The 10,303-nt window shown below is 43.0% G+C and overlaps 2 pseudogenes; one reads left to right on the top strand and one right to left on the bottom strand.

Moving 5' to 3' along the window:
- Positions 1 to 5,188: 5,188 nt before the first annotated feature.
- Positions 5,189 to 5,642, top strand: LOC140710800 (small ribosomal subunit protein uS10-like; annotated as a pseudogene).
- A 506-nt stretch (positions 5,643 to 6,148) lies between these two features.
- On the bottom strand, positions 6,149 to 6,964 carry LOC103231731 (platelet-activating factor acetylhydrolase IB subunit alpha2 pseudogene; annotated as a pseudogene).
- Between the last annotated feature and the right edge of the window lie 3,339 nt (positions 6,965 to 10,303).

Here is a 10,303-nt window from a genome sequence, read left to right on the forward strand (position 1 = left end):
TGAATTATTATACATAAGCCCCTGTTGCAAAGGCAAGGCAACATGCTTCATAATGGTATTTGGTCTTGTCCTATGTCTCTGAGGATTAGGTTCAGCTACAAAGAATAGAAAACAAAACAAAACAAAAAGACAATGGCTTCAATCAGAAAAGAGATTATTTCCCTTTCATATAAAATATGTGTGGAAATAGTAGGTTCAGGGCTGGAGCATGATAGCTCTCTAAGATTGTGAGAGATCCAGGTACCTTCCAGCCAGCCACTCTGCCATCCCTAGGATGTGGTTCTTGTCTTCATGGTTCCTGGCTTCAGCCATTACATCTATTCCAGGCAGCAAATCTGAGGAATGCAGAAAAGGGCCTGCCTCCTCTCTTTTAAGATGACTTCCTGGAAACACCACAAAAAACGTGTCCTTCTCCAGAATTAGTTAAATTGGCCACTCCTTCCCAAAAGGGAGGCCAAAAAATGTGATCTTTCAGCTGCACATGCCCAGATAAAAATCAGGGTTTGGTTACTAAAGGATATAGGGAGTGTTTTGATTATCTATTGCTGCCTAGTGAACCACCCTAAAACTTAGTGGCTTAAAATAATAGCAACCAAGAATAACTAATACAGCAATAACCATATTATTATCTTTCATAAATCTGTGGGTTGAGTGGGCTCAGTTGGGCAGTTCTTAGGCTGGCCTCACTTGGGGTCTCATGCAGTTGGCAGTCAACTGATATGCTTGGACCTGTCTCTTCCTTGTTATGATCTCATGGCCTCTCCTCTCCACACATTCTCTCCATGTGACCTCTCTCCCACTGAGCGTCCAAAACCACAAAGCAGAGTCTTCCAGGCCTTCTCAAAGCTTAGGCAAAGTGTCACTTCACCACCCTCTACCGGTCAAAGCAGTCACAGGGCCAGTCCAAATTCAAGGGGAAGGAGAAATAAACTTCACTTCTCTATGAGGGGAGTGACACAAAATTTTTTTGAGCAAAATGTCTACATTTCTTTTGAAATATACACTAAAACAGAATGAGTTTTACTAGTCAATGAAACTTTGTCAAAGCAAAATCACAAACTTCTACCGGGGAGGCCCAGTCAGCTAGCAGCAGTGATCCCCAAGCAGGAACACCAAGGAGAAGCCTGGGGGACCCCTCTCCAAAAAGCCTCCTTTTAAGAGGCCCCCAACTCACTTCTCCCATACGAACCCACACAGATTTAGGAGCTTGGACATTTTCCAATGACACTGGAAAATGAGCTCCTCATTTTCATATATTTTTAGTTTCTTCTTCCACTGCAATAAATATAAAATTGGCAATGCTCATACACCACAGCACAGACAATATTTTGGGCTTTAGCATTCAACTGTAAACAGTGACTAGGTTAAAAAAATAAAATAAAAAGAAAGTAAGTTGGACTTTTTGGGTTTTTTCCCCCGAGATGGAGTCTTGCTCTGTCACCCAGGCTGGAGTGCAGTGGTGCAATCTCAGATCACTACAACCTCCGCCTCCTGGGTTCAAGAGATTCTCCTGCCTCAGACTCCCAAGTAGCTGGGATTACAGTTGCCCACCACAACGCCCGGCTAATTTTTGTATTTTTAGTAGTGATGGGGTTTCACCTTGTTGGCCAGGCTGGTCTCGAATTCCTGACCTTGTGATCTGCCCACCTCGGCCACCCAAAGTGCTTGGATTACAGGCATGAGCCACCATGCCTGGCCGCCTTTTTTTTTTTTTTTAACAAAGAAACAAAATTCCTAAGAACCAGGCATGAGCTACTCAAGATTTATTTTGTTGGGTTAAGGTTTTGGACCAAAGATTCTGGTTTAGGCAGATGCCCTTGACAGCCCAAGTAGACCCAGGATAGTAGCCAGAGCACGGTCTATGGCAATGTAGAATGCACGCACTGGAAGACAGCCTGCCCTCGGTCACCCTTGGCAGTACATCTTCAAGCTGCCATGTTCGAGATACGAACACAGACATCTTTATAGTTCCATCATTGGCTGCCATCTAGTGTAGCAGGAATGCGTGGGTGAAGGAATACAAATGTGCTGGGAGAGGAAGAGAATAGTATCTCTGCTAGCTGCCTGGAAAGTTGGCCCCTTAATCACAATGACAACTAGGACATTTCACTTGGACAGTGCATTAAATTTATAGATTTCTTTTAAAGTACAAAGACTAAGCAGTAAGTTCTGTCACTGAAGCAAACTGGGATGTCAATAAAAGAAAAATAGATTAACTATTTTTGCTTAAAGTAGTGCAAAGAAATCTGGCAAAAAATGAAAGTGAACTCAATATCTGCACATGAGTAATGGGGCAGAATTTTATTTAAACGGCTAGTGGTTCAAATACTATTGCTTAATAGCTCTGATAGATATAAAATGTAGAAACATCTGAGGTTTATACACATGAGCAAAGGAGCTGAAGGCCAGGGATATGGGATTCTCGTTCAAGACAGAAGCTAAAAGCACATGCTGCAGGAGCAACCTAATGGATTTATTTGGATCGTACTCCCACCTTCTGACAAACAGAAAAAGACCTGGATAGAAAACTGTCATTCCAGCCGGGCACGGTGGCTCATGCCTGTAATCCCAGCAGTTTGGGAGGCTGAGGCAGGTGGATCACCTGAGGTAAGGAGTTCGAGACCAGCCTGACCAACATGGCAAAACCCCGTCTCTACTAAAAATACAAAAATTAGCCGGATGTGGTGACGTGCACCTGTAATCCTAGCTACTCGGGAGGCTGAGGCACTAGAATTGCTTGAACCAGGGAGGCAGAAGTTGCAGTGAGCTGAGATAGTGCCATTGCACTCCAGCCTGGGCAACAAGAGTGAAACTTTGTCTCAAAAAAAAAAAAAGAAAAGAAAAGAAAAAAAAGAAAATTGTCTTTCCACACACAAAAATCTGGCTTAATTCTTCTTCCTATACAACTATACCTCAGCTAAGAAAAAAAATCTCTCATGAAAAACTCAATAACCTGGGCTACTAAAAATAAAAAGGAAATTTTTAATACATAAACAAGTTTAGTAAACAACATGTGAATTTTCTGTTGTTAATGAAGACATGATACATTCAAAACAGTATTTTTTTGAGATGAAGTCTCACCCTGTTGCCCAAAAAAATATATTTTTAAAAAAAGAATAAAACAAAAAAATATATAGAAAGAGACTTCACAAGAAAAAATGAGCCCAAGTCAGGCTGGGCGCGGTGGCTGACGCCTCTAATCCCAGCACTTTGGGAGGCCCAGGCAGGCAGATCACAAGGTCAGGAGATCAAGACCATCCTAGCTAACACGGTGAAACCCCATCTCCACTAAAAATACAAAAAAATTAGCTGGGTAGTCCCAGCTACTCGGAAGGCTGAGGAAGGAGAATGGCGTGAACCAGGGAGGCGGAGCTTGCAGTGAGCCGAGATCTCGCCACTGTACTCCAGCCTGGGCAATGGAGCCAGACTCCGTCTCAAAAAAAAATTTAGAAAAAGAAAAAATTGAGCTCAAGTTCTATCCCTCACAATCAGAAGTGGGTCTTAGCACAAATCAGTAGCCCCTCCTCCAACACACAAAAGCACTGCCATTTGCCTTTGCAGTAGAACATAAAACATTTGTTACTGAATTAGAACATTAAGCAGAATCACTGCAGAGCATATTTTGATGGGTTACTTCAATATCCACCTGGTTCAGTTCAAAATATCTGTAGATCCAGTTTGTACATATTCATTAGGTATACTGAATAAACCACCTATTATCCCATTATTTTTTTAAAATGGCAGTTCTTATAGCTCAAACATCAAGATTATAAAGAGTGCTCTTAAAACAAATTCTCAGATGAAGTACATTAATGAGACACCTTACAAGTGAAACAAACCTAGTTCTTTTTTACTAAAATGACGGGATAAAGGCAGTCTATGCTGAGGAGTGGCTTCACTTGTTTCCCCATGGAAAAAGGCTGAAAATTTTTTGGATGATAATTTAAAAACTAAGCCAATAAAAAAATATACAGGCCAGGCGCGGTGGCTCACGCCTGTAATCCCAGCACTTTGGGAGGCTGAGGCAGGTAGATCACCTGAGCTCAGGAGTTTGAGACCAACCTGGCCAATATGGTGAAACCCTGTCTGTACTAAAAATACAAAAATTAGCTGGGCGTGGTGGCAGGCGCCTGTAATCCCAGCTACTCGGGAGGCTGAGGGAGGAGAATTGCTTGCTCCCGGGAGGCAGAGGTTGCAGTGAGCCGAAATCGTACCACCACACTCTAGCCTGGGCGACAGAGCGAGACTCCATCTCAAAAAATAAATAATAAATAAAACAAAATAGAATATACACCTTAAGATATTATAAAACTTGAAATAATGTCAGGTGCTATGGAATGGAAACAGTTCTGAGTCCCCCCTCAACAACAACAACAACAAAAAAAACTGTAACAGGTTTTAAGGGAAAAACAAAACAAACCAGAACTCTGAATATGAATAGCAATATACAGACTCCATAGCACAGAATACCACACAAGAATGAGTTCTATAGCAGTACTGTCATAAGAGTAGCTGGCTGGAGACTATACTTCCAGCAACAGGGCTCCTAGGTCAAAAATGTGTTAAAAGCTTGTGATGTCAACAAGGACCAAAAAAAGAAAAAAAGAGGGGATGAGGGGGAAAAGGGAGGAAATGCTGCATGGACAGGTCCATTATAGACATGATATTCAGAAGCATAAAAATAATATTCTCCAAAGAGTCCCCCTACTGGGGCAAAATCTGTTTTTCACTGCTAAGCACAGGAAAGATTAAGAAAGCGAAATAAATTCACTTGTAACCATAGCATCTTCCATATTTGAATGACAAGCATGTTCAACCTGAGGCTGCATGTTAAGAAAATATTCAGCCAGGCATGGTAGCTCACTCTGGGAGGCCGAGGTGGGTGGATCACGAGGTCAGGAGTTCGAGACCAGCCTGACCAAGATGGTGAAACCCTGCTCTACTAAAAATACAAAAATTAGCCAGGCGTGGTGGTGGGTGCCTGTAGTCCCAGCTACTCAGGAGGCTGAGGCAGAGAATCGCCTGAAGCTGGGAGGCGGAGGCTGCAATGAGCTGAGATAGCGCCACTGCACTCCAGCCTGGCGACAGAGCAAGACTCCATCTTAAAAAAAAAAAAAAAAAAAAGCTTTTTGAGGAAGACGCGGCCGTAGGACCTGCGGATCTTTGGTTCGCACGCTCCTGCTCCTGACTCACCGCTGTTCGCTCTCGCCGAGGAACAAGTCGGTCAGGAAGCCGCGCAGCAGCCGTGGCTTTTAAGGATACCGGAAAAACACCCGTGGAGCCGGAGGTGGCGATTCACCCAATTCGAATCACCCTAACGAGCCGCAACGTTAAATCCCTGGAAAAGGTGTGTGCTGACTTGATCAGAGGCGCGAAGGAAAAGAACTTGAAAGTGAAAGGACCAGTTCGAATGCCTACCAAGACTTTGAGAATCACTACAAGAAAAACTCCTGTGGTGAAGGTTCTAAGACATGGGATCGTTTCCAGATGAGAATCCACAAGCCACTCACTGACTTGCACAGTCCTTCTGAGATTGTTAAGCAGATCACTTCCATCAGTATTGGGCCAGGAGTTGAGGTGGAAGTCACCATTGCAGATGCTTAAGTCAACTATTTTAATAAATTGATTACCAGTTGTTAAAAAAAAAAAAAGAAAAAGAAAGAAAACATTAAATATGCATATGAATCTAAGCAACATAAAAACCAAAGACTAAATTATGAATCTTAAAAAATTGGAAAAAACATGTTTTAAAGCCAAGTAGGTATGATTCTGAAAATTATTATATATGACATAATCCAAGAAAGGCCAAGAAAAGAATCCTCATATTGTTCAGTATTTAGGCTTGATGTTGTCCTAGGAAAATAGTGATAATTCAATGAACATGTTACACATACAACTAAAAAGTCCCTTTCTGGTTTCAAATGAATTGAAACAACAATCTTCCTTGGCTGACTTTTCTCCTCTGTCAAACAAACCTTCTATGTACAGGACCAGTTTAAATCCCTCCTCCCCTTCAAACACGAGATATGAACATCCAGGAACATTCTGCAATGCAAAGTGCCTTAAGAAAGAGAAGGATTCTGGAGCGCCGGGGGTGATATAACTGATCTGAGGAAACTGAGATGCTGTTGACACTGATGGGAGCCAGTCAGGCCATAGTGGTTTGTTTCTCCTCGGGTGTTTCCTCCAACAACTGCATGATCAGTTCACGCAGGGGTTTGCAGACCTTTGAGTAGCCCCCTCCTGTCAAATGCAGAAAATCAAACATGTCGTGGCAGGAGATGGCATGGTTGGAGTGCACGAAACCCCTGTCAGTATCCAGGAGCTGCATGTTGGTAAGTTTCAGCAGCGAAATCTTGAGGAGTTGGTTCACCTTGGCATTCTTTTGCCTCAAAGGGTTGGGTTTCTCACCTTGAGGTAACAGATCAAATACAATGATTTTGGCCTGTGGCTGCCTTGTGTTGATAAGTTGTACCATGGCCACCATACCACCTGCTACCTCTTCTGCTTCATTTTCATGGCTGTTTCTTCCTACCCAGACAACAATGACCTTAGGCTTAATATTCCCCAGTTCTCCATTCTTTAATCTCCACAAAACATATCTTGTTGTATCTCCCCCAGTTCCAAAATGCAGTGCTTGAAGTGGGGAAAAAAAGCTCTCGCCATGTCTCATATGGCTGCGTTAACTGCACCATGGAGCCTGCCACAAATGGTACATCAGGCTCTTTGTCTTTACAGTCCAAAACAAATCTGTGGTGCTGAGATATCCGTCTGTCATCTCCTTGAATGTCTTCCGCCGCACGTGGAATAGCTGCTGGGCTTGAGTCTCCTTGGTTCATTCTACACTGAAGGAGGGGTCCATGCGGGCCCCAAGCGGCTGAGGCGTCCATGGGTGTCGTGTCTGTCGCTCCCTTGGTCAGGCGGCCCCACTCGGGCATATCCCTCCTTGGGCCCCAGTACCAGCAGCAGCCGAGAGTGACACAAAATTTGCAGTCTCTTTAACCCACCACCAGAAGGATGAATATTTGGATGCAATTAGCAGTCTTTGTCTCACATCCCTTCAAGACAAACCATCTAGAAGACTAAGAGAGGGACATTGGTCTGTAAAACTCCTCTCTTTTAAGATGACTTCCTGGAAACACCACACAAAACGTGTCCTCCTCCAGAATTTAGTTAAATTGGCCACTCCTTCCTGAAAGGGAGGCCAAGAAATGTGGTCTTTCAGCTCATGAAATAAACTCATGAAAACGCATGAAAATAAACACTGGCCATTATGCTTAGAAGCTAAAGGAAATCAGAGTAAAGGCCGGATCTCAGCTCACTGCAAGCTCCGCCTCCCGGGTTCACGCCATTCTCCTGCCTCAGCCTCCCACGTAGCTGGGACTACAGGCGCCCGCGACCTCGCCTGGCTAGTTTTTTGTACTTTTTAGTAGAGATGGGGTTTCACCGTGTTAGCCAGGATGGTCTCGATCTTCTGACCTCGTGATCCGCCCGTCTCGGCCTCCCAAAGTGCTGGGACCACAGGCTTGAGCCACCACGCCCGGCCGAAATAGGCTTTTTAAAGGACATTTTGTCAATATCTATAGTTACCATACATACCTTTCAATGGAGCAATTTCAGTCCTGAGTCAATATTCTATAAAAATAATTTTACAGGTATTCAAAAATGTAAGCAAAATAAGGCCAGGTGCGGTGGCTCACACCTGTAATCCCAGCACTTTGGGAGGCCAAGCCGGGCGGATCACCTGAGGTCAGGAGTTCAAGACCAGACTGGCCAACATGGTGGAAACCCATCTCTACTAAAAATACAAAAATTAGCCGCGTGTGGTGGGGCACACCTGTAGTCCCTGCTACTCAGGAGGCTGAGGTAGGAGAATCACTTGAGCCCAGGAGGCAGAGGTTGCAGTGAGCTGAGATCATGCCACTGCGCTCCAGCCTGGGTGACAGAGCAAGACTCTGTCTCAAAAAAAAAAAAAAAAAAAAAAAAAAAGCATGTAAAATAATGTGCATTTCAGTGTTCATGTGTCACACAATATAAGCTAACTTTTATTTAGCATCTATAGTGCAGCACAGTGCGGCAGGTACTTTTATCATCTTCAATTTTCAGGTGAAGAAAGTAAGGTTAATTTGATTGCCCATGGCTACTGAGCCAGAAGTAGAAAGAATGGGCTCCAAGCCCTGTCCCATTGATTCCAGAGCCCAGGCCCTCACACACTGCACATTCTGTTACAGATGTCTTCACAAATCTTGCCGAGCATGGCAGATGTGCACTGCTTTAGGATTACCTTTCTTTCTTTTTTCTTTTTTTCCTCTTCTTTATTTTATTTATTTATTTAATTTATTTATTTATTTATTTATTTATTTATTTTGAGATGGAATTTTGCTCTTATTGCCCAGGCTGGAGTGCAGTGGCACCATCTTGGCTCACTGCAACCTCCACCTCCCAAGTTCAAGTGATTCTCCTGCCTCAGCCTCCCTAGTAGCTGGGATCACAGGCGCCCACCACCACACCTGGCTAATTTTTTATATTTTTAGTAGAGATGGGGTTTCACCATATTAGGATGGTCTCGAACTCCTGACCTCAGGTGATCCACCCACCTTACAGGTATAAGCCACTGTGCCCAACCAGGATTACCTTTCTTCTCATGTATTCTTGTCATCTTAGTTCAAGTCATTCAGACGGGCAAGAGAGAGAGATGCTGGAGTGAGGGGGAAGATACTGAGCATAGAGTTAGGAGAACTAGATTCAAGTATAGAATTATTTAAATCACCATATTTTGAGGCGGGGGTGGCAGGGTAATACATAATGCTGGCAAAGTTGTAGCAAAATACATAAGCTGTAATACATAATGCTGGCAAGGTTGTAGCAAAATTGGTACATTCATATGAAGGTAGTGTCAATTGGTTCAACCAGTTGGAGACATTTTTGGCAATATTTCAAGAGACTAAAATGTTCATAGTCTTTAATCAGTAATCCCACTCTTAGGAAATTATGTAAAGGAAACAATGCAAAAGAATAAGTTAGGTGCACAAAGGTTTTCATTACAATGCTATTTGCGATAGCAAAACAATTAAAATAACACAAATGTCTAATATGGGGGAATGATTAAGCAACGATTAAGAGTTTGTGTTTGACAAGAACCACAGCTGTTCACCTTTTTTCTCAGAATCCTTTGGCTCATCAAGCCCTGATCCTCACGCAGCCCCGGGTGCTTGTGTAAAATAAAACAACAACAGTCATGAAGGCACATTTTAGCTCTGCAGAATCAGAATGGAGTCAGCCCAATGTTTTCTTCACATGTAAAAAACTGAGAACAGCTCCACCTGCCCTCTTTTAGCTCTGCATAAGTCTCTGGTCTTTAGCACATTTGCTGTTTACAGTTGCAACTCCCTCACAGTTTTCTCGTCATTTCCAAAATGTTTTCTTCCCTGAAGTTGTGCCTAAGCTTCTGGCGTTCAGGATGCCCGCCAGGAGAGGCTCTGGGGCCTGGTTGCCTCCAGCGTCAGCATGACAGAGGCCAAATCGCCACTTTACGAACTGCAGAGCCTCACCAAGAGATGACCTATAATTATAAGAAATACAACAAATAGTGATTATTTTTATTGATGTCAAACTGCATTTTTACAATGAGCTGTGTTCCAAGTGAGAATGCCTTCTTCCCTGGCCAATGCCCAGCTACAACCTGCTTACCAACTCCATGCCCAGAACATAATCAGTTCTTGCAGGTTTGTCCGAAGTGTCCTAGAGAAGCTGTTTGGAAACAATGTCCACTGCAGGGGGCTGCCAGTTTTGAGGATGACGTGAGGTGGAACAATGACCATCATTAGTGAACAATAATGGAATCAGAACAATACACCAAATGCTTTAGGAAGTTAAAATGTTCCCTGCCTAATGGCCACATGTGCCATATAATTATTTTCTTTGTGTACTTATTGCAATTTTGAAATTGTCTTTCATTATAAATTGTGTTTACAATATAGGTGACCCCCTTTTGCTACATATTCTAATACTGCCAGGTCGTGATGTTTCTCAATACAGTAGATGTCTTTTTCTTGGATATATTTCTTTATTTAGCTCGTTACTTCTATGTTTTTTTTTAAAGCTGCTTTCTTTTCTATAAAACCTCTTTCAGAAGGTAGCTGAGAGTAGAAAGGAGGTGTGCTTTGTTAGTCCCAAATTGTAGTCGTCTACCCACTACTAGCAAGCTGTGTGACTGCGGACAAGTCAGTTCATCTCTCTCTAATGCCCCAAGTTACTCATTCTGTAAAATTGGGTGAGATTTACAGAGGATAAGAGCAGTAGA

Source organism: Chlorocebus sabaeus, chromosome X (genome assembly GCF_047675955.1).
Source record: "Chlorocebus sabaeus isolate Y175 chromosome X, mChlSab1.0.hap1, whole genome shotgun sequence".
Classification (NCBI taxonomy): Eukaryota; Metazoa; Chordata; class Mammalia; order Primates; family Cercopithecidae; genus Chlorocebus; species Chlorocebus sabaeus.